The 22,992-nt window shown below is 46.6% G+C and overlaps 1 protein-coding gene across 6 annotated transcripts in view; it reads left to right on the top strand.

Annotated features, from left to right (window-relative positions):
• Positions 1–22,992, top strand: part of PTPRS (protein tyrosine phosphatase receptor type S) — a 267,499-nt gene that overhangs the window by 35,128 nt on the left and 209,379 nt on the right. For 5 of the 6 annotated variants that reach the window (XM_074978303.1, XM_074978302.1, XM_074978300.1 and 2 more), the window contains exon 2: positions 8,701–8,776. The exons of the other annotated variant lie outside the window; for it this stretch is intronic. The gene's annotated coding sequence lies outside the window, so the exon portion shown is untranslated. The remainder of the gene's footprint in view (positions 1–8,700; positions 8,777–22,992) is intronic. 6 annotated transcript variants of the gene reach the window in all.

Here is a 22,992-nt window from a genome sequence, read left to right as displayed (position 1 = left end):
ACAGCAGTGGCCTGACGGGGGCGGGGGGGGGGGGGTGTATATAAAAGGAGAACAGTGAGGAAAGTGGCTCTGAGGATGTTTTTCGGAAAGCTCCTCCCATGGAACAGGGTGGGTCCTTTTTATTATTCAGTGTCCGTACAGCACCTAGCACGGTGGGGCTCTGGTTGGTGAGGGATGCTCCTGGGTGTGCTCCAAATAATTTAATGCATAAGGAATCCCATGGGGAAAAACCAGGACGGTGCTTGTTTGAAAATGTGGCAGGTGAGCACCCAAGACTGGAGTCATTGGCAGCGCAGACAGGGAGGTGGACAGGAGAGCCTGAGTGGGGCTTTGCTCCATAGAAGAGGTGCAAAGAACCAGTGTCTCGTGCCGCTTGCCATCCGCCCGTGGGCTGATGGCCTACCTGCCCCAGGCTGTGCAGTGCTCAGTCCTGCTCCTGGGCTGGAGTGGAGGGGGAGAGAGATGCTTGAATTTGTTTCCTTTCCTTTTTGCTTTCTACAACTGTTTCCCCCCCTCCCCCGCGTCAGCGTGGCTTGGTGACATGGCACGTTCTTGACTGTCTGAGCAGTTTCATAAAGAAAAGAGCTGGCAGAGCTGAAACGCTTTGCTGCTTGTCTCTGACAAATTGGATTTGTTAACCTGCAGCTTCCGGGGCCTTCTGCGGCAGGCGGCTGATGGGCCGCAGGGTATGGGGAACAGAAGAGGAAGAAGGGGATGGGGAGCATCATGAAGTACTGAACTTCCAGGAACACTCTCTGGAGCTCTCTGCTTTCCTGTGGCTTCCGGGGGGGAAACCTGACCTCAGCATTGTACTGAGGCTTCACTTCTGCCCCAGTGGGTATTCACAGTGGATGCCCTCCTCCTTCACACTGTTCTCCAGAGCCAAGAGCACCTGTGAGTGAGCTGATGGGAATAAGGGGACTTCGAAGTAGGCGGGGTCCTTTCAAAAAGGAGCCCCGTCGGGATGAGATGCGCGGCGGCGAGCCGCGTCAATTTCGAAGTGCCGCTGCCGCCCGCGTGCTAATGAAGCGCTGAATATGCATTTCAGCGCTTCATTAGTAAACTTCGAAATGGCCATTTGCGTGGCCATTTCGAAGTTTGGGGCACATGTAGACGTAGCCCATAGGAGAGAGAGGGATTTACCCCAGTGGTGGTGTAGGCAGGTCGTGAAGTAACTCACCTTGCTGCCTTGGAGGTGGGTTTTTCATCCACCTGGTGTTTGTGTTGCTGTGCTTGAGCAGCCACACTGTCCCCCAGCTGTGGATCAGCTGGTCTTCGTGGGGAGTTGCTTTCTGATAGACTTCAAGGTAGGGATGTTAACACTTAACTGGTTAACTGGTAAAGCTCACCCTGAATGGATGAGGATTACCAGTTACTCCAGCCTCACGTGGCCTGCTGTGGCCAGGGGGCACTCCAGCCTGGTCAGGGCAGCCCCCGTTGGTGACAGAGGGGGACAGCACCCCCATATAACTGAGTGAACGGGCAACAAAATGGCAAATGAAATATAATGTGGATAAATGTAAAGGGTGCACATTGGAAAAAATAACTCCAACTATTCATACCATATGACGGAGGGTTAATTTAGCTACAACTAATCAGGAAACTGATCTTGGAGTCATTGTGGATAGTTCTTTGAAAACATCCACACAGTGTGCAGCAGCAGTCAAAAAGCAAACAGAACATTAGGAATCATAAAAGAGGGATAGAGAATAAGATGGAGATCATCTTATTGCCCTTATATAAAAACTCTGGTGCACCCACATCTCGAATACTGCGTACGGATGTGGTCACCTCATCTCAAAAAAGATACGTGGGCATTAGAAAAGGTTCAGAAAAAGGCAACTAAAATGGTTAAGTGTTTGCAATGGGTCCCATATGAAGAGTGATTAAAGAGATTAGGACTTTTTTACCTTAGAAAAGAGGAGACTAAGGAGGGCTGTGACAGAGGGATATAAAATTATGATTGGTGTGGAGAAAGCAAAGAAGGAAAAATTGTTCCCATAATATAAGAACCAGTGGACACCAAATGAAATTAATGGGCAGCAGGTTTAAAAGTGCACAGTCAACCTGTGGAGCTCCTTGCCAGAGGAGTCTGTGAAGGCTAGGACTATAACAGGGCTCAAAAAAGACCTAGATAGATTCATGGAGGTTAGGTCCATTAATGGCTATTAGCCAGGATGGATAAGGAATGGCGTCTCTAGCTGCTGTTTGTCAGAAGCTGGAGATGGATGGCGGGAGAGAGACTGTTACCTGTTCAGTTCACTGGGGCACCTGGTATTGGCCACTGTTGGCAGACAGGATACTGGGCTAGATAGACCTTTGTTCTGACCCACTATGGCTGTTCTTAGGTTCTTAACCTGCCAGACCTGAGCCAAGAGAAAGTCCTTAGAGTGGGGAGCTAGGAACCATGAAGGACACTTTATGGGGCTATAAATTGTACTGCCACGTGCGATATTGTCCAGGTTACATTTGGGACTGATTGGCAGCTGTGTGCCCCTCAATTTTTCCAGCGAGGGGTATCTCTTGTACTGCTTCAAAACAACCATTTCTGGGCTGCTCGACCTCTGGAGTGTAAATAACTCCTCGCTATGGTGGAAGAGTGCTGTAGCCAGTTGCTCATGAATTCCATCACGTACTAATGCCAGCAAACTTCCAAGCCCTGACTTTCCCTCAGAAATGGGCATCTTGAAGTGCTAGTACCTTCCTGGATAATATAAGCTCATATAAAAATATATTCTGTCATTTCACTAACAGAATTTGCACATATTTTCTATCTCAAACAGAATCTCCAAAAGAAGTCAGGCCACATGCTGTTTTAGATAAAACAGTAAAATAAGTTTATTAACTACAGAAAGAGAGATTTTAAGTAATTACAAGTAATGAGGTATAAAAGTCAGAAATGGTTACAAACAAATGAAAGGTTATATACACAATTAACCCCTAATATGCTGAATTAATTTAAAGCAAAGATTTCTCTCACCATGTGCTATTAGCAGTCTTACTGATTGGATTCCTTTCAGCCAAGATCCTTCCCCAACATCAGTGTGAATGTCCTTGTTCATCAGGTGATGGTGATGCCAGGTCAGGGAGAAAGGCATGAGTTCTGAGGACATCTCTTTTTGATTTTTCTTAAAATTCTTCTTTATCCTTGAGAATCATCTGCCTCTGAAGTTCAGGAGACAAAATTTGTGGGAATGAAAAACTCTAGGTTTTTCTGTGCAAAATAGTAGATTTTTTTTTTCACTCATGCTCTTCTTCCTGCCAAAGAATGGCCGCTTAACCAGGTGAGAGTCCATTTGATTTTGCTGATACCTGGCTGAGGCTTCAGTCTGACTTTTGTCTTTGAGGAACTGTTTTCTAGCTCCTTTCCTAAGCTTGGACTAGGTCTCTGCAATGTCAGTCAGTAGAATCTAATAACTTTACATACAATGTTGCCGTGTGCATTTTACTAGAATAATAATGATCAGCAAATTATGAGATTTCAAGTGGAAGTTTACAAGGCATACTCGGAACAAAATCCAGTTGTGTACAAGAGTGAAAGTGGGGGTAGATTGACACTGTGTGTTTACCTAGTACATTACAAAACCACAGTAAGACTCTCCTTGTCCTGGACAGCTTATGTTCTGGGGTGTGTGTTGTGTGCTTCATAGTATTTAAACATTGCATAAGCTCAGATGTATTTAACAGGGAAACAGCAGGTTTCCAATTGCATTGGCTGGCAGGAGCTGCACTTGGAAAGCATAGCCCCAGGCCTGAGCGTGTTGTGTTTGCAGGGAGGAGAGATCTTGCTTTATAGCGGGAAGAGCCAGCGTGGGGGAAGGGAGAAACCTGCACTTGCTTTATAATACTGTGCTTTGAGTGCCAACGTACCACTCTTAGAGTGCAGCTATTATTTCAGGGATGGGCACAGCGCAGTCACCCAAGCGCTTGCTTTTACAGCATGTTACGTATGGCGTTATTTATAGCACGTGTGTGTGAGAGAGAGAGAGAGAGAGCGCAATCCAGTTACGAGATATCCAGCCCCTGTGGGGCAGCGGAGAGCGGGAGAAGGGGGAGATTACTTCCTGTTCCTGCGCTCTTGGAGAGCGCTGTTTGGCTCTCACTTGGCTTAACCCTGCTGGAGGCTTTGCACAGAGACTCCCAGGAGAAACTGCAGCAAAAGTTTCTTTTATGACACAAGTGAATGGACAAACCCGGGCACATTAAAAGCGCGAGCACCTGCTTGAGGAGGCAAGGGTTCCAAAGCGGCTGCTTTGCCGAATGATCGCACGAGGCTGCCGCTGCCCCGATTTTCTTTTGAGGCCTTCCTGGCGAGATGTGGGGCGAAGCAGAACGTTGAGGCTCCAGCTAACGTAGGGGGGAAGCGGGACAGGCCTGTGGGATGTAGAGGGGACCGAAAGGGGCCCCGGGGGAGTTCTGGAGGACACGTCACAGGCATTCCTGCCTTACATCACATGGGGACCGCTGCAGGCTGGCTCTCTGAAGGTGGAGACTATGCAAGGAACTTATTTCAGGGGTCACTTGGAGGAGGTTGACTGTGCAGGAAATTCCTCATTTTTTTTTTTTCCCCTCCCCACCACCAATCTGTGAAGCACTTTGGGGACGGTTAGGCTAACAGGAAGGGGACATGGACACTTGTCCCCGAGCTGTGAGATGTTTGTGCACGGAGACTGACGTTTATCAGACTCCTCCTAGTCAGGGCATTGCGACTGGAATACCAGCCGCTGGTAGATATCAAAACTCGGGAGGACAGCTGAGTGAGGGACAGTCAGTCCATGGCTATCCAGGAAAGGGCTGGCCTTGGTTCCATCCTCTGTATTACCCTTGCACTTGCAGAGGGCTGGCAAACCTGCAGCTCCACCAGTGGTCCCTCTAATGTTCCATCTGTGAGCAGAATAAATTTTGTTGTGTGCACCAAGGCATGGGTGGATGATGTGCACCACCCATAGAAACATGCACTGCCAGCTGTGGGCACTCTGCTAATCAGCTGGGCGGCCACCCAAGCACTGAGCTTACAGGGAACACTGAGCTCCACCCTCTCTAGCTGCTGATGGACTCTGCTCCTTCTTTCCAGCATCTCCAGACCTTCACAGGGGAAGGGCCTCTCCATCTCCCTTCTCCCCTATCTCTAGGTCTGTCATTCTCCTTCCGCCTCTGCTGCTGCCCAGACTTATCACAAGCCAAGATGCCGAGGTGATCCTGGACAGATTTGCTGCTGCCCCCATGGCTCTGGGCAGCGACGTTAACTCGTTAGCTTCTCTCCACAGCTGAGCAGCAAAACTGTGAGCAGCTCAGGAGGCAATGGAATGAGCTGATGGCAGATTCTGGAAGGCTGCTCTGCTCTGTATTCACAGCACATATGGAAGGATCTCTACCTGCAACCAGAGAGAGGTATTCAATTTCCCAGCCTAAGTACACGCTTAAATCTGGACAGCTGTAGCCGAATGGTCTCCTGCTTGCTCAGGAAGGCTCACTGCGAGAGTCTGCAAATAGGCATGTCTAGTCCTTATTATTTAGTTCTTCTGGGTTCCTGCATTCTAAGAGCCACTGCTGTCCTGAGCAAGTATGACAAGTAGGTGCTTTGTAGTTCTGTGCAGACTGCAGCCAGAACCACATGCTTCCTCCTCCAAGACAACTCTGTCTGGGACAACACTCTGAGGCCACCGCATGTGGGATTTTTAGCTTGGGGCTCTAAGAATTGCCCCTCCTGAGGACTCATTAATCCTGTTTTTCAATAGCCTGTGTCCTGGAGGATCAGCCATTGCATCAGGTACGTCGTCGGGCCTCCAGATGCTGCAGTGATTACCGCTAGGGGAAAAGCTCATGGAAACCCCTCCAGAGGCAAAATGTTAATTGTCCTTCTCTCCCATCCTTCGAGCAGCTAGAAGCCGCTGCAGGAGGCGGGAGCGGGAGCAGAGTCCCACCTGCTGATGGACACACAGCGCAGCAGGCAGTGCTTGTTCTTTTTTGCTGAACAAGCCTCTCCTGCAGAGTCTGGGTCATGAGGGAGATGAACAGAACAGGCCATCATCGAGCGATCCCTTCCCTGTCGCCCATTCCCAGCTTCTGATAAACAGAGGCTGGGGACACCATTCCTCCCCATCCTGGCTAATAGCCATTGATGGACCTAACCTCTAGGAACTTCCTGAGTTTTCTTTTTGAACTCTGTTTATATTCTTGGCCTTGACAACATCTGGCAAAGAGTTCTGCAGGTTGTCTGGAGTATGGTCAGCGGGTTTGAAACCTACTATCTATTAGTGTCATTTGGTGACCGCTAGTTCTTGCGTTTATAAAAATGTGTTAATAACACTTTGATGTTTACTTTTTTCTCACTGGTCATTATTGCGTGGATCTCCATCAGTGTCTTCCCCTGCCCCTGCCCCGGCCTATTAGCCATCTGTTTTTCCAAACTGAAAAGTCCCAGTCTTGCTAATCTCTCTTCTAATTCTATGGGATTTACCCCGGCACGTGAAAGGTGGTGGTGCTGAAGACAGGAGCAGGGAGGGTTAGAGATGACTCCACTGGGGATGGGGGGAATCTCTCAAAACTGAGGCTTCAAAGGGACTTGGGGAATTCCATTAAAACCTTATTATCCTCCCCCCACTTGCCCAGCTCACCAGTTTGGTTCCTTAAGGTGCTGCTCAGAGCCATCCTCTTTCCTTGCACGTTGTGTTGTCTTCCAAACCGTACCCTCTTGAGTGCCCTTTGGTAACTGAGGAGATACATGTACCGACCACAGAGACTCGCGTGCGAGCTGCCCTTCGTGTTCCTTCCTGCCCTTACATCACCTGGAAACTTGCAGTAGTCCCCACAGGGAGCTCTGTCTCCAGGGGGAAACTGGCATAAATACTCCTAAACCCCAGCTGCTTTCCATGGCAACACCGGCCCTCTCAGGGGAGGCTAGAAAGGCCTTGTTGATGACCCACGAATCAATGCAGAGCAGAGGTGGTGTGGCAGCATTTTGGGGTGAGTTGTCAGCACATTGGGCTTCTTTGGAAAATCCCAGCCTCCCTCATTCCTGCGTTGGGCAGGGGAGACTTGGACCCAAACTCCCCATGAGGTGGGAGGTAGATGGAGCATGTGAAGGCCTGCCTCCGGACCTGTTTGACCGAACTCTGAAATCTGTCTCCATGGCTACGTCTACACTACAGTGATATGCTGACAGAAGTTACTGTCAGAAGATATCATCTGACAAAACTTCTGTCGACAGATTGTGGCCACACATGAAAGCAGACGGCTCTGTTGATCTGTTCCATCCACAGAGAGTGGCCAGACTGCCCAGCTGCTCTCTTGACAGAACAGCCAACTGGAAGCACAGCATACAGGGCTGCCTGGTGAAGCCCAGGAGCCCTGTCTGTAGATGCAGGGCCCCCCAGAGCATCCACATCGCTCTTTTGTTTCCAGATTCTGTCAAGAAAAGTATTCTGACATGGGGGGAGAGGCAGAAGGCTGTCGACAAATGTGCCGAGTTCTGTCAACAGACCCCATTTTTAGTGTAAAACTCTGATTTTTGTCAACCAAACTCTCTTGTCATAATTCAAGAGTTTCCGTCTCATAGGGAATAAGAATGGGTGGTGGGGGGGTGACTTTCAAATAGGATTTTAAATGGGGTGACATGTCCATTTTGTGGCTTCAGCTAAGGCCCTTTTTAAAGATACACACTAAGCACCCTTGTCCTGAAAATTGAGCCCCTATAAAGAGCCTCAAAAGTCTTGAAATTTATGGACTTGGGCTGTCAGTCAATATCAGGTAATACATGCGATTAATGCAAAACATTACATTAAAACAAAAATTAACTAGATTTTAAATTTTAAGTAAAATAATAAAAATTAACTAGATTTTTAAAAGTCCTGATTAATCACATTTATAATTGCACTGTGAACAATGGAATACCAATTTAAATGTATTATAAATATTTTAGATGTCTTTTCTTCATTTTCAAATGCATGCATTTCAGCTGGAACACAAAATACTAAGTGTACAGAGCTCACTTTATATTTTTATTACAAATATTTGCATTGTAAAAAAGGTAAATTATAGAATTAGTATTTTAAATTCATCTCATTCAAGTCTACTCAGTCCTATTTCTTGTTCAGCCAGTTGTTGACAGACAAGTTTGTTTACATTTACCAGAGATAATGCTCCCACCTTCTTTTTTTAATAACGTCACCTGAAAGTGAGAAGAGGCATTATTGTAGCTAGCATTGCAAGGTGTTTGAGCCAGATATACTAAACATTTGTAGGCCTCTTCATGGTTTGACTTCTAGGCTGTATGGTTTTCTATTGTTTTGTTTTTGAGTACAGTTACATTTTAATAATAATTCTACAGTTGTAAGTTGCACTTACAAATATTGGAGCGCAATCTCTAACTCATGTGAATCATGGCTCTCAGACCCTAAGTGTCTGTAAATGTAAACCAAGGAATCCTCATTCTGAGTTAGAATGAATGGAGTGCCCTACTTTTGTGGATCTTGTACCATCCTTGGTGTACACGGTTGTGCTTCCGTTTTGCAGGTCATAATGTTGAGAGTTCACCCCCCATCCTCCATTTATTTGGAACACCATGCTCCTTGCAGCATCTGGATCTGCTGTGGAGTGTGAGAGCTACGCTGTGAACACCTGGCGTCCTGTTGCCCTGTGTCAGAGCTTTGCTGTACTTCTCCCTGAACTTCTGTTTTTTTTCTTTTGTTTGTTTTAAAGGACTTCAGATGAAAATGTCTACCGTCTGGCTGGCCGAAGAAGTGGGACCATCTTATCCTATCCTCTAGCACCTTTAGTGGGTACCTGTTCAGTTTCAGCTGTTTCTGAGGCCATTCTCTATCCTACCTAGCAGAATGTTTCTTTCACAGTTTCTGCTCATATCTCTCCTTCCATGCAGTCTAGCCACTTGTGTGTGTGTGCTACCTTCTTTGCAGCTCCTGCTGTTTGGAACAACCTTCATCTCTCTCTCTCTCTCTTCAAATCTCAGCTGGAAGCACAGCTCTTTTCACTGCCCAGTCATCTGCTGTTTGGTTTCACAAATGGATGCTTGAATTTTTGCTACACACGTTGCTTTAACGCTAATTTGTTTGGCTCTTCTGCTGTAGCAGAATCGCTGGCGTTTGAAATTCTGAGCTTGGTGGAGGGAGCGTCTAAACACAAAGTTGCCCCGTTTAACTAACAGGGTAACGTTGCACCCCTTAAAGTTGTGTCTCTTTGAATGTAGCTATAAATTTGTCTGATGTTGGCTTAAGCTTGTTTCTGCAGGCTCCACCTCTGTAATCTGGCACACTGGTTTGGGAACATTTGGAGTCTGGCATGATTTTAGTTAGCCAGATGTCCACTTACCATGGGTGTAGCCAAAATTCTTGTGGTGCCATAAAATTTGCTACAGCCTATTCCATTGCCTTTGGGGGTCGAAGACAAGATAATTTGTTACTTTCTTTGTAGCTCCTGAATCTTGCCACACGTCCTCTACCGTAAATCCCTCTCTCAATAAATTTACCCCCAATGGGTGATGAGAGGGCAAAAGACTATGTGGTGGATTAAACAAATCTTTAAATAGCAGTAGATGTGACCTATCAGGCATATCACAAGCTTTGCTATGCTTTTCTCCTGCTAACTCTATGCAGAACAATATTGTGGGTCCTATGATGCAGTGAGACAATCTTTTCAATCCATTAATAGAGAGGTGAACATTTCCCTTTTTGGGTACTGTAAATATTGAGCAGAGAGTTAATTTGTGGTCAAAGAATTTTAAATGGATAGCATATATGCATGTATTACCGCTTCTTAAATTAGGATCTAAAAGTTTGCATAGCTTGTAGGGACAGTTCAAAACCAGGTGGTAAAAAAGACATTTATCACCTCCATTAGGCAGCTGTGTTTCTGTTGTCCTTGCTGGGTATTTCAAGTTTGCCAGGATCTGTATCCGTTTGTCTGAAAAGCACAGACAGCCTGTTGTGGTTTAGCAGGGAGTATATGCCGCAAAATGCATACTAGTACTTCATTCCCGAAGCTGAGCCTGTGGGCAGAATAATGCACGGTAATTTCTGTCAGAAGATGCCAAAGTGTTCACTGGCTATATCTGAACTAAGCCTTCACCCTTAATAGAAGGAAACTTAGGCAGGGAGAAGGGAATTTGTATGCACCATGGCACATACCTAAAAGGGTGTTACAAGGAGGAAGGAGAAAAATTATTCTTCTTAGCCTCTGAAAAGAGGACAAGAAGCAATGGGTGTAAATTGCAGCAAGGAAGGTTTAGATTGAAGGTTAGGAAAGTTTCTTGTCTGGGTGGTTAAACACAGGAATACAGTGCCTAAGGTGGTTGTAGAATCTCCATCACTGGAGATGTTTAAGAACAGGGTGCACAGACACCTCTCAGGGATGGTCTGATGGTGCTTACTCCTGCCATGAGGGCGGGGGACTGGAGCCGATGACCTCTTAATGTCCCTTCCAGTTCTAGTGTTCTGTGATTTTATGTTGTGACAGAGCTGCAGAGAGCCTATGAAATCTGCCTCTAGTTCCCAACTCTCCTCAGGGGCTGAGAGAGTTGGTGCCTTGTTTTAGCTTCACCCCAACTGTTAATTTATATTGGGACAGCCTAGACTAGGGACAGGCAAAATATGGCCCATGGGCCATATCTGACCCACCAAACATTTGGATCCAGCCCCCATAGCCCAGTGGGCCCCTCAGGCAGGCTCCCTGCCTGCGATGGCCTCACATGCTGCTCAAAGTGGCCAGCTCCTTGGGCCAGTCTGTGTGGTGCCCCCTGGGGGGGAGGTCTCCATGCCTTGCCCCCTCCACCGGCGCCATGTTCACATCCATAGGCTGGTTTTCAGCCAATGGGATGGGGCTGCAAGGACACTGCCTCCCCTCCATGCAAGGGCATGCCACGCAGATGCACCCCCCACCCCCTCTTTGAGCCGTCCGCTTTGAGTGGTGTTTGGGGATGCAGCAGCCAGGGAGCCTGCCTGAAGGTTCTGCTGGGCCACTGGCTGGGGGCCACCTCCAGGCCAAAGACTGAACCTGGCACCCCCCACCCCTGCACCCCAATGCCCTGCCCATGGTCACAACCAGTGTTCCTGCAAATCTTTCCCACATGTGCAGGAATTTTTTTTTTATTGTGCAATGAGGCAAGGGGAATGTGCATCACCAGCAGAAACAATAAACCTAGTGTGGGTGCTCTGCTAATCAACTAGGCGGCATTTGAGTCTCTCCTGAGCAGACGCAGAAGCACACAGCTTCCAGGGAATACTGGTCACAACCCCCTCCTGCGTCCAAAACCTTCTGCGCTCCTTCCTGCCCCAGGTCAGAACCCCCCGCCTCTTGCATCCAAGCTCCCTCCTGTTGTCTAGTCCCCTACTCGGATCTCTCTCCTATACGCAAACTCCATCCCAGACCCTGCACCCTTCGTTAATATAATAGCTATGTGTTCACTACAGGGAAGATCAACCCTGCTGTGGTTGATCTTCCAGTTCGATTTAATGCTCCTGATAACCTACAGGGGGCCTGCACCATCGCCAGTACTCCTGCCTCTCAGTAGGAGTAAGGGAAGTCGATGGAAGTTGCCTCCCTGAGTGGAGGGGGTGCAGAAGTCTGAAGATATGCGGACTTCAGCTACATAATTAATATGGCTGGAATTGCGTAACTTAATTCAGCCTTCCACTGTTACGTAGAGCTGCCCATAGAAAAGTTTGGTGCCTGAATACTTACCAGGTTCTTGGAAAGCAGGTTTACTAGGTGATGAGCTTTTGTGGGATGGACTAATAAATTATTTTGTTAGTCTTTAAAGTGCTACATGACTGCTTTTTTGTCTTATTGGGATACAGACTAACACAGCAGCCACTCTGTTCCTAGTAACATTCCTGCAGTGACGCACCTCCTCTCCGCCCTCCAGTGACCCTCACTTATCCTCCCCTTCCTTTCTGTCTCTGTAATGCTTTTTTTCCCTGCTTCCATTTTGTAGCAGACCAGAGAAGTGGCCATGTATACACTTGATAACGCTGTGTGGCAGAAACACTAAGCAGCATTGGGCCTTCTCTGGCATAAGAAGGACAAATTAAATAAACATGCTTGATTGCTTAAACATTTGCAGTAGCTTTTTGAGTAAAGTATTTGGAGAGGCTGCTAGGGATCATTTTTTTTTTCTGGGATGACTTTTCCAGAAAAATTACTGATTTAAGAACCAAAACTGGGGCCAGGTTTTCAGTTTAATCCTATCCGAGCTGTGGAGGGAATGAAATGTCACTGCGCGGTCCAGGTAAGTGCATGGTAGTTTCGTAATGGCTTGTGGCAGCTTGGCTGATACAGAACTTTGGGCACATGTGGTACATTTTCGTCTTGTGGGAGACCCAGAAAAACCCTGAGCTCACGCCGAATGGTGAAAGTTGGCCCCAGGGCTCCCTCTTCTCTGCAAGACTTAGGGAAAACTAGACTGAGCTTGCAGTGTGGGGTAGTGGGTGGGCAACTGGCTACAAACCCAGAAAATCATCTTCTGGTTGACCCTGGGCAAACCCCTTCTTCTTTCAGAGCCTTTGTCTTTTTCTTGCTTCCATAGATGGGAGAGAGGTTAACACTTAACTAGTTAACCAGTAAGCCTCACCCTAAACAGAGGAGGCTTGCCAGTTACTGTTAACCAGTGGGGGCTTCAGTAGCCCCCTGCCTGCTGTGGACAGGGGGCTGTTCCAGCCCTTTGGAGCCCAAGGCAGGTGTGGGATGCTCCAGCCCAGCCGGCGCAGCCCTCGTCTGTAGTGGCCCAGAGCACACCATGGACACAGGCACTCTAGCTCAGCGGGGTTGGAGCAGCCAGTCCTGGGCATTCCCCTTCTCTCTCCTGTCCCCATTTAATTAGTTAACTAATAAAGCAGGATTTTTACATCCCTAATAAAAAGCAATAGAAAGTCTCTGACTGAGGACCTTGCAGTGTGTATGTGCAATGCCGAGCATAATAGGATCCTAAATCTAGGCAGGACCTTTGCTTCTATTGGAATATGACCAAGGATCTCCAAGCGGACTGCCGCAGAAGGAGACGGGTGGGCTGCTAGACAAGTACAGCCGATGAGTCAGTGTTATTAATTACTATTTCTGTTATGTGGTGCCTTTTACTTAATTTGATTTGAATGCAAAAAAATTACACCTCGCCCCAGCTTTGGGTTCCCTGTAATTTACAACGACATTCTATGCAAGGAGGAACTGCCATCTGGTAACAGGAACGCCTACGTGCTACTCAGCCATGGCGAGCTGCAAATTAAGAGGCAAAAATCTGTCTGAGGCCACCCAAACTTTAAGCCCTTTCTGAAAGTCCTATCACAGCATAGCTGGTCCTGGCAGTTTGCGCTAATGGTCCACAGGCCAGGGTTGTTTTGGTGCTGTGGTATCTTTTAAAGTTTAAGCCTGTTTAAAGGTGAGAAGAGGAAAGGGTGACATAGGGAAAGAACAGATGAGCCAAAATTCGGGCTGGAGTCTCTGGGGAGAGCAATGCCGTCCCTAATCTTCTAGAACAACAAGAAGTCTTGTGGCACCTTAGACTACCAGATATTTTGGAGCATAAGCTTTCATGGGCAAAGACCCGCTTCATCAGATGCATGAGTCTGGCCTTTACCCACGAAAGCTTATGCTCCAAAATATCTGTTAGTCTATGAGGTGCCACAGGACTTCTTGTTGTTCTCGAAGATACAGACTAACACGGCTACCTCTCTGATCCTCATCTTCGAGAGCATCTTCTCCAGGGAACTAATAGACACTGCACTGCTTATCTTGATGATTTTCCTAATTTAAATGAACGCTGAGATAATGGATCAGATGAACCTTTATGGAGCTAATTTTAGAGTTAATGGACTTTGGGTTTTTTTTTAAAGGGTGCTGTTTTTTATAATGTTGATGCATTCAACTCACAAGAGCAGAGCAATAGAAGGGGAAATAAATCTGAAAAATCTTCCAGGTTTTCGAATAGCACCAGGTCCCCTTGGAATGCACTGAGCTTGCCACCTGAAGCCATCCTTGGAAGACATCTTCAGAGCACAGGTGCCCCCCCCCACCACCACCGTGCCCTCAGGCAGTGAGCTGAGCACATGATAGGAAAGAATCTGAGTTGCCAGAGCATCACTGCCAGGATTTTTTGCCTGTCTTGCATAACCTTTGACCCCCTCCCACCCTCGGAAGGAGGGAGCTGCAAAGCTGGGATCATCTGTGTTAATCTGGTCTCATTGAGGCAGGATCAGTGAAACCACCTCACAGATTCACTGTATTATGGAGCAGATTGAGGGGCTTAGAGAGCAAATTTAATAAATATCATTTCGATATTACTTGGTGGAAAAAAAAAATCCTCCGAGCAGCTGATGTCGGCAGCACTAGGATGAAGGTCGGGGGGAGAGGAGCTGGTGGTGATAGTGGGAGTCTGTGTTGCGGAGAAGAATGGAAACGCCATTAGCATCTCCCCCCCCCACACCTTTGGAAATGGGGTGCGGGGTGAGGCTCACTTGGGTCAGAGGTTATGGCTGAGCTGGTGGAGCAGATGGTGTGTATTTGATCTAGGAACCAGGGCTGAGTAGGGTTTGCCTAATCATGGGAAAGGGCTGTGTGATTGCTGGGTGGGACCTGCTTGGAGGCAGGTGTCTCAAAAGACTTCGAAGTGGTACAGGACTGGTTCATGCTCTCTGGCCATGTGAGGACACTGGGCTAAGCAGGGGGACTGTTGAAGGATGCAGTATCCCTTACCAAAAAAAAAAATAGTTCAGGCACCAATCCTGTTTAAGGTGCTCTGCACGGTTTGACCCCTCTACCTGCCCAGAGCCCCACGTAACCTTCTGCACAAGGGCACGGCTCTCTGGCATTTTAACTACTGGTGATGGATGTATTGTTTTTAAGCAGGGGTGGCCAACCAGTTAGAGGCAAAGAGCCAAAATAGCAGTGGGTAGAGTGCAAAGAGCTATGCATTATATCTTTATTTAAATTTTATATATCTGTATATAATATGTAGAATAAATATATAATATGTGGCTTGATGCCCCCCCCCCCCGACCGGATCTAACTGAATACTCTCCCCTAGTGCAGACACCCCCAGGCCCCCCTGGTGTAAATGAATGCCCCCCCACAGCCAGGCACTCCCAGCCCCGCCCCCAACTGAATGCCCTCCCCCTTCCCTAGAGCCAGGCACCCCCAGCCCCCCTCCCCTCCTTTCTAGTTTGATTCTCGTGACTCACCAGAGCTCCTGGAGTCACCATCATGGCTGCCGCTATGTGCTTCTCCCACCCAGCACATGGGTATGTGCACGGAGCAGCAGAAGGCACTCCCAACGTGCGTCTCTGAGGAGGAACCTCATTTAATGGCTCAAATAGCCGCAGGTTGGCCACCCCCATTATTAAGCATTAGAAAGCCACGGTGAGCCAATTCATCCACCAGTTGGAATCGGTGTGGCTCAGTTAAAGCTGTGCCCGTTTACATTAGCTATGGAAGTCTGTGGAGCTACCTGGATTTTCACTAGCTGAGCATGTGACCTGTTCAGCCAAGTATGAATTGAGCCCTGTTAACAGACCTTCCTGATGGCGTCAGAGTTTTCTGGAGGGAAAAGCACGCCATAAGGTTTCCCCAACTTAGTATGGAGAAAGGTTATGGATCTGTTTGGTGGCAGGAGAGGATATTTTTCTGCATGTTTTACTTTGTTTCACAAGTTTCCTTGTAATTCCTGGAAGAAACTTTGAGCTGTGCTCTAACATGCCTGAAATATCTTTTGTGAGCTTTTCAGTGGAAAAAAACGGAGTTGCCCTGACAGGCTGTAGGGACATGGGGATGAAAGGGAGGGACCAGAACATGCATCACATCCATAGATGGCTTATGAGCTATGCACTTTGGTTGCATGGTGGGCGTCAGAGGCAGGGAAACATGTTTATCTTTCAACCGGAGGAGGTATGGAGGAGAGGGACACAGGTTTGTGCCTGCAGTATGATAACAAGGGCATTGATTTAGCCAGACTCTGTTCTCTGCATTAATCCTAGCTCATCGCTAGTTACCACTTGCAGATGGTTTCTTCTGCCTGGCTGCAACTGGAGCTGTGCAGCAGGGTGAAATGCTGTTGACAGTGCCCAGGGAAAGTTCCAGTTGCAAAGGGTAGACTGGGACAGCTGTAAGAAATCTCTCTTGTGAGAGCAGCTTGGTTCACTCCATTCTGCTGAGGGAGACAGAGGCAGCAGCCCGGCTGAGGTGGTGATTATTGTTTCTCTTGCTGATGATGAAACAAAAAAGCAGTCCTGTAGCACGTCAAAGACTAACAAAATAATTGGTGAGGCGATGAGTGTTCATGGGGCAGACCCACTTCTTCAGATCTGGAGATACTGCTGTACTGGAAATGGCGCTGAAAGTGGATTGACAGGATGATTACATGACAGAGGGATACAGACCAAAAAAAAAAAAAATTGACAAATTAAACACATTGGACAGAAGGGGGGCGAAGAGTGGGGCAGGGGGAGAGAAAATTATTTACTGCAAGTGCAAAGTAAATTAAGTGATGGTGACATCATTATCACATGGACCCATGGTAAAGAGAATGGAAGAATTCTACAGAGATTCTAACAACCTGCACCCCACCATCAATCTCAGCCTTGACCATTCCTTAATTTGTTTGCTAAGGTGCACTGCGAATCTTAGCTCCAGCCTCAGAAGGCCCTTGAGTGGAAGGTGTAGTAGCGCTTGCCGGCAAAGAAATTGACTGACCCCTTTGTCTCTTGCGAGGCCCCCTGCCTGCTAGAAAAACACTTTGGTTTAGAACAAATGTCTGACCTCTTGCTAACCTCTCTTCCCTCCCCATCTTCTTCGTGAGGGGTGAAAAAGGCTGCGACCAATCCAAGGAGGGCAAGAGCTGGGGGTTGTATCATTAAAATGCTAAAAATGAATGTGCCGAAAACAGACACAATTGTGTATTTAAATCCCTGAATGAAAAGAGAGTGTGTTACAGGGTTTGCAAGGAGTTGGTCTCCCAGAGCCCCTGGAAAGTATGTGGTCAAGCCCGTGCCATTAATTTTTTGTTTCTGGTTTGTGAAGTCACTGTGAAACATAGGAGGGAGGCAGATGCCCCCCCGGTCTCAGCTCTGGGCTGAAAAACTGGAGAGGGTTTTTTTTCCAAGTTTTTCCTGGCAGGGTCACGAGCTTGGGGGAGTGGGTTATTTCCGATCACTAGGTGCGTGTGAGAGATTGTGTATGCACCCACACTCCTCCATGGCTGAACACTCATCCTCTTTGTCCTCGCACATACACACTTGTGCATAGTGGCCTCTGGCTTCCTTCTTGGGCCATCAGCTCTGTTGCTTGCACCATCATGTTTGTAGGTAACCTGCTTTTCCACCTTGGTTGTCATAACCAGTGCCTGTTGGCTACTGCTTCTTTGAGTTTTGTGGGTGCTTGTGCTCCCCTCTTAATTGTTCTTGTACTTTATAGTAGAACAAAACAGAATATCACCCCTCTGGCAGGCATCTGGGTGCAGTCCCATTGTCACTCCATACAGCAAAGTCCCCTATTTACCTTTAGTTTCATTCAGGATTTCTTTTGGAGGGAGTGCATGCAATTGCCCGGGGGAAGAAAACAGCTTTCTTTTGGTCATTTAGCACTCCCAATGCAGCTGCCCCTGAGTCAAGTATTAACTGTCTGGCTAGCTTTGGACTGGCCAGACCAAGCTGTTCCATAGGCAGTTGGATACCTAACGGTCAAATTAAACATTTCGGAGTTTTAAAAGCAATGCCACTAAACTTCAGGCCTGTTTGCAGCCAGAAGCCGCTTCCCACCCACCCCATGCAGCAAGAGAGACAGAGTGGGGATTTTAAACCAAACAATTTTTTTCCCCTCTGAGTTGATTGGCTGCCAAGGTTCTCGGAAGGGAAGTTCTGCCCCGCCTCTCTTGGTATCGGGTGTCAGGTTGGCATGGAAAATCCCATCTGTTTTCAATCTGGAGCTCCGCTTGCATCTCCTCCCTGCTTCCACGCCTACGTTCCCTCCCCCACATCCGTTGGGGCACACACATCAAGGGAGTCTGCTTGGGTGACTTTTTTTTCCCCTCCTAAAAATGTATGTGACCTCACTTATGCCCTGCTCCTCCCTTTCCCTAAATACTCAACACTGAGGCACATGGAACCCTTCCACATATGGCTGCCCTGGATGTACACACACTGTCCTGCCAAGGGAATCTAGGAGCCCAAGGGCTATGGAAGTCTTCAGCTTGCAGAATTCCCAAATGATCCAGATTTTTTCCAATGCCCCTCCATCAAAAAATAGTAAAATCAAAGACGGTGGTGGGAGCCAGAGGTGTTCCTTTTTGAGGGCTGGAATGGGTCTGGAGTGACCATCAAGTCCAACCCCATGCACTGCGGCAGAACTAAGTAAACTGTAGTTCCCGATGGGTTTGTCCAACCTGTTCTTGAGGATCTCCAGTGATGAGGTGTACACAGCCTCCCTTGGAAACCCAGTACTGTATTTAACTACCCCTCAAGTTAGAACTTTGCTGCAGATTAAACCAATTAGCATTTGTTCTCCCTTCAGTGGACATGAAGAACAATTAGAGGTAGTTGGGGGAGGTAAAATTTTTTTTTATTGGACCAGTTTCTGTTGAAGTGACCGACTAGTCCCCAAGCTTACACACGAGTTCTTCAGGTCTAGGAAATCTACTAAGAGTGTCACAGAACAAGTGACCATTCTCCTCTTAATAAGAGTCCTTAATGTACTCAAAGACAGTTACCGGATCCTCTTCATGCTTCTTTACTAGAGATTAAACATGCCTTTTTTTTGTTTTTGTTCTTTTTTTTTCATCCTCATAGGTTGGGTTTTGCAAACCTCCTTATTATGTTTGCTGCTCTCCTCTGGGCTCTCTCTAGTTTAACCGCATCTTTATTAGGGTCTTCACCACATGGACCCAGTCAGGGTCGATCTTCTGGGATTCAGTTTTGTGCGCCTAGTAAAGACGCACAGAATTGAACCTTCTGGGCTCAGCAGTCAACCCAAGTAAGGGAGGTTAATGGGAGAGTTTCTCCTATAGACCTCCTCTGCAAGGATGGCCAGGTAAGTCGATGGCAGGCAAGTTGATTCCAGCTACACAGCTGCCATAGCTAGAATTGCATATCTACTATAGATTTTAATGCCTAGTGTGAACCCTGGACTTAGAGTGGCAACCAGAACTGGAACACTATGGCAGCTGGGACCTCACCCTAGTTGTAGAGCAGGACAATGATCTTCTTTTGTCTTACTTATGGCACTCCTGTTAGTACATCCCAGAATGTTAGCCTTGTTCAGAACTGTATCACAGGCTAGGCCTACACTACCAGATAAATTCAGTTTTATTAAATTTGATTTTATAACACTGGGTTTTATAAGTTGGATTTTGAGTACCCTCACTTCCCCATAAAGTCCACACAAAGTCGAGTTAGTGCTGACACACTGCATGGCCAAACATCAACTGTTGCAGCAGTGCATTGTGGGAACCTATCCCACAGTTCCCTCAGACCCGCATTCTGTGCCGTCTCCTGGGCCGGGCTGCACCCTCGCTGCCAGCAGCGCTCACCCAGCTGCCTGGTCCCCACAGTTTGGGGGGAGCTGGGAAACTGACCAGCGCTGCTGCACCTGGCTTGCCAGAGCTGGGAGCCAGGCGCAGCACCACCAGTCAGCCTTGGGAATTTGATTCAAAGACATGGTGCTTCCATGTCAGCCTTCCTTCAAACTTTTAAATTCAAATTCAAACTTGACACAACACACAGCCGGTTTCAACTATGTTATGGTATTGATATTAGCGCTCCCGAAATTGAGCTAATGGTTTTTACAGTGAAGACCGTAACAGAGAGAAAGCCGTGCTAGTCTATATACTATCAAAACAAAAAAGCAGTAAAGTAGCACTTTAAAGGCTAACAAAATAATTTATTAGGTGAGCTTTCGTGGGACAGACTCACTTCTTCAGACCATAGCCATACCAGAACAGACTCAATATTTAAGGCACAGAGAACCAAAAATAGTAATCAAGGTTGACAAACCAGAAGAAAAATGATCAAGGTGAGCAAATCAGAGAGCAGAGGGGTGGGTGGGGGAGTCAAGAATTAGATTAAGCCAAGTATGCAAAAGAGCCCCTATAGTGTCCCAGAAAATTTGCATCCCGGTTCAAACCACGTGTTAATGTGTCAAATTTGAATATGAAAAAGAGTTCAGCAGTCTCTTTTTCCAAAGCAGTGTGAAAATGCTTTTTCAATAGGAAGTTGTCTTTACAGTGAAGACAGTTACTTGGGACAATCGAGCTAACTGCTCTAAATTCGAATTCATCTGGTAGCGTAGACATAGCCACAGTGTTGGCTCCTCTTCAACATGTGATCTGCTGTAACTCTGGATCCCTTTCCATCGTACTATCACCTAACCAGTTATTCCTAAGCTTGTCATTGTGCATCTGATTATTTTCTTTGTAAGTGTGGCGCTTTGCACTTGTCTTTATTGAATTTCATTTTGTTGATTCCGAACAACTCCTTACTTTGTCAAGGCTGCTTTAATTCTAATCCTCTTCTCCAGAGTGTTTGTATCCCCTCCCAGCTTGGTGTTGTCCACAGATTTCATAAGCATCCTCTTTACCCTATTAGCCACATCATGAATAAAAATATTGACTAGTACTGGACCCAGGATGGTTTCCATGTTGGCTATTCCTTATAACCTTGCTATTCTTTGTCTGCTTATAATTTTGGTTGTGTAATAACTTTACCCAGTGTCTTTCCAGGTATCAAGATTTGGCAGGCTGTCAATCCCCTAGGTCCTCTTTGTTCTCCATTTTTAAAGTTAGGTACTATTTTTGCCCTTTTTTCCAGTGCTCTGGGACTTCATGTGCCTTCAAAGATAATTGCTAATGGTTCTAAGATTACTTCAGCTAGTTCCTTAATTACCATAGGAAGAAGTCAGCTAATTTAGGTCAATATTCCTGAATCTGTTCTTTCCTTGTTTGGGGTTGTCTTCCCTCCCCAGTATTATCTATGTTAATTTTGTTGAGCACCTAGTCACCATCAGCCTTTTTAGTGACAGAGAAGTAGCCAGGTTAGTCTGTACTCAAACAAAACAAAACAGCAGAAATGTAGCACTTTAAAGAATAGCAAAATGATTTATTTGGTGATGAGCTTTCATGGGACAGACCCACTTCATCCCATCAGCCTTTTTTTGTAAAAACTGAAGCAAAGTAGCATTAAATACCTCTTCTTTGCTGATGTCCTCAGTCATTACCTTTCCTTCCCTTCTAAGTAAAGGACCCACAGTTTCCTTCCTCTTTCTCGTCCTCTTATTTAATAAATCTCTTCCTGCTGCCTTTGTGCCCATTGCAAGGCATAACTCATTTTGCACCAAAGCCATTCTGATTTTGGCCCCAATGTGCTTGTGCCACTCTTTTGTGCTCCTCCTTAGCAACTCACCTAAAAGGGGGTTACAAGGAGGAGGGAGAAAAATTGTTTCTCCTTGGCCTCTGAGGATAGGACAAAGAGTTATGGGTTTTAACTGCAGCAAAGGAGGTTTAGGTTGGACATTGGGAAAACTTACTGTCAGGGTGATTAAACACTTGAATAAATTGCCTAGGGAAGTTGTAGAATCTCCTGAGAGCGGGTTAGATAGACATCTATCAGGGATGGTCTAGATGGTGCTTGGTCCTGCCATGAGGGTAGAAGACTAGATTTGATGACCTCTCGAGGTCCCCTCCAGGTCTAGTGTTCTATGATTTTGTGATTTTCTAGGTGTCCACTTTTTGTAGGATTCTGTTTTTGATTTTTTTTTCAGGTCCTTAAAACTATGAATATAGAATGATTTGCACACACACCCATCTCCCCAAGTGAAGCATAACCTCTCTGTGGGATTTGAGATTAACACATGTATGTAACAATAAGCATATCATGGTCTTTCTCGGCAGAAGCCCTCTTTTGTCCCAGATCCTTTCCTGCAGTCTTTTGTTTGTCATCCCGTGCTGTGTTATGTCTTATTTATTGTCTAAAGTCCTCAGGCCAGGGATTATCAGTGCTTTTTTATGTCTGTAAAGAGCTGTGCACACCTTTGGTGCTTCATAAATAACAAATGGATTTTAAAAAATCCCCAGGCCTTTTATAGTCAGATAACGTTTGCCTGTACAGTAGCAAAAAAAATTGATGTTTGGGTTGATTTATATTTGTCTTGTCAAAATTTATAGAGGCGGCTATTATTCCATTTCCTTTCCCCCCTTCCTGGGCCACAATTGTCCTGGGCTGTGTCTGCCCTTGCCTCTTGTACTAGGGTTTTTCATGGTTGCCATCACCAGCACCATCAATGGCAGTGCTTGTCCAGCAACGACATCAGCAGCTTAACCGCAATGGCACCTACCCCAGCTTGGCACAAATGTGATTAACGCTGCAGTTAAAGAGCCAGCAACTGCTTGCAGCCCCATTGAGGCTGGCACTGCCATCATTGCTGGAGCTGAACTGGTAGTGGCAGCTTGGTGCTGAGTGTAGAAAAAGCCTCGGGTCTATGCTAGGGCTGTAGCAGCTTTGGTTGATCTGTATTTAAACATGCTCCTTTCTCTAGTGAGGACGAGGCCTGAAAGAAGGGAGAGCTGAGTTCTCTTGCTGGCTGCTCCATTGATTGTGCTCTGTGCCTTTGGCAGGTCACTCAGTCTTTGTACCTCAGTTTCCCTTCAGTATAATAGGGGAATAATTAACTGCCCCGGAGAGGGTAACAGAGAGGTAGCCGTGTTAGTCTGTATTCCAGCAAAACAAAGCAGCAGAAATGTAGCACTTTAAAGACTAACAAAATGATTTATTTGTTGATGAGCTTTCGTGGGCCAGACCCACATCGTCAGCTCAATTTCATTTCCAATACAGACTGACGTTTATAAGTACAGAGGACCAAAAAAAGTAGCAATAAAATGTGAGGCTCAGTAATTTGTCTGTGACTCAGGATTCTCCAGCTGGATATAGCTAAGATAGGGAAGCAACAAATTAAGAAAAGGAAGCTGGGAGACTTTCTTTCTTCATCAGCATCATCAATTAATTCCCTAAA

The sequence above is a fragment of the Carettochelys insculpta genome, chromosome 27 (genome assembly GCF_033958435.1).
Source record: "Carettochelys insculpta isolate YL-2023 chromosome 27, ASM3395843v1, whole genome shotgun sequence".
Classification (NCBI taxonomy): domain Eukaryota; kingdom Metazoa; phylum Chordata; order Testudines; family Carettochelyidae; genus Carettochelys; species Carettochelys insculpta.
Note: the sequence above shows the minus strand (reverse complement) of the source record. Positions and strands in the feature narration are given on the sequence as shown.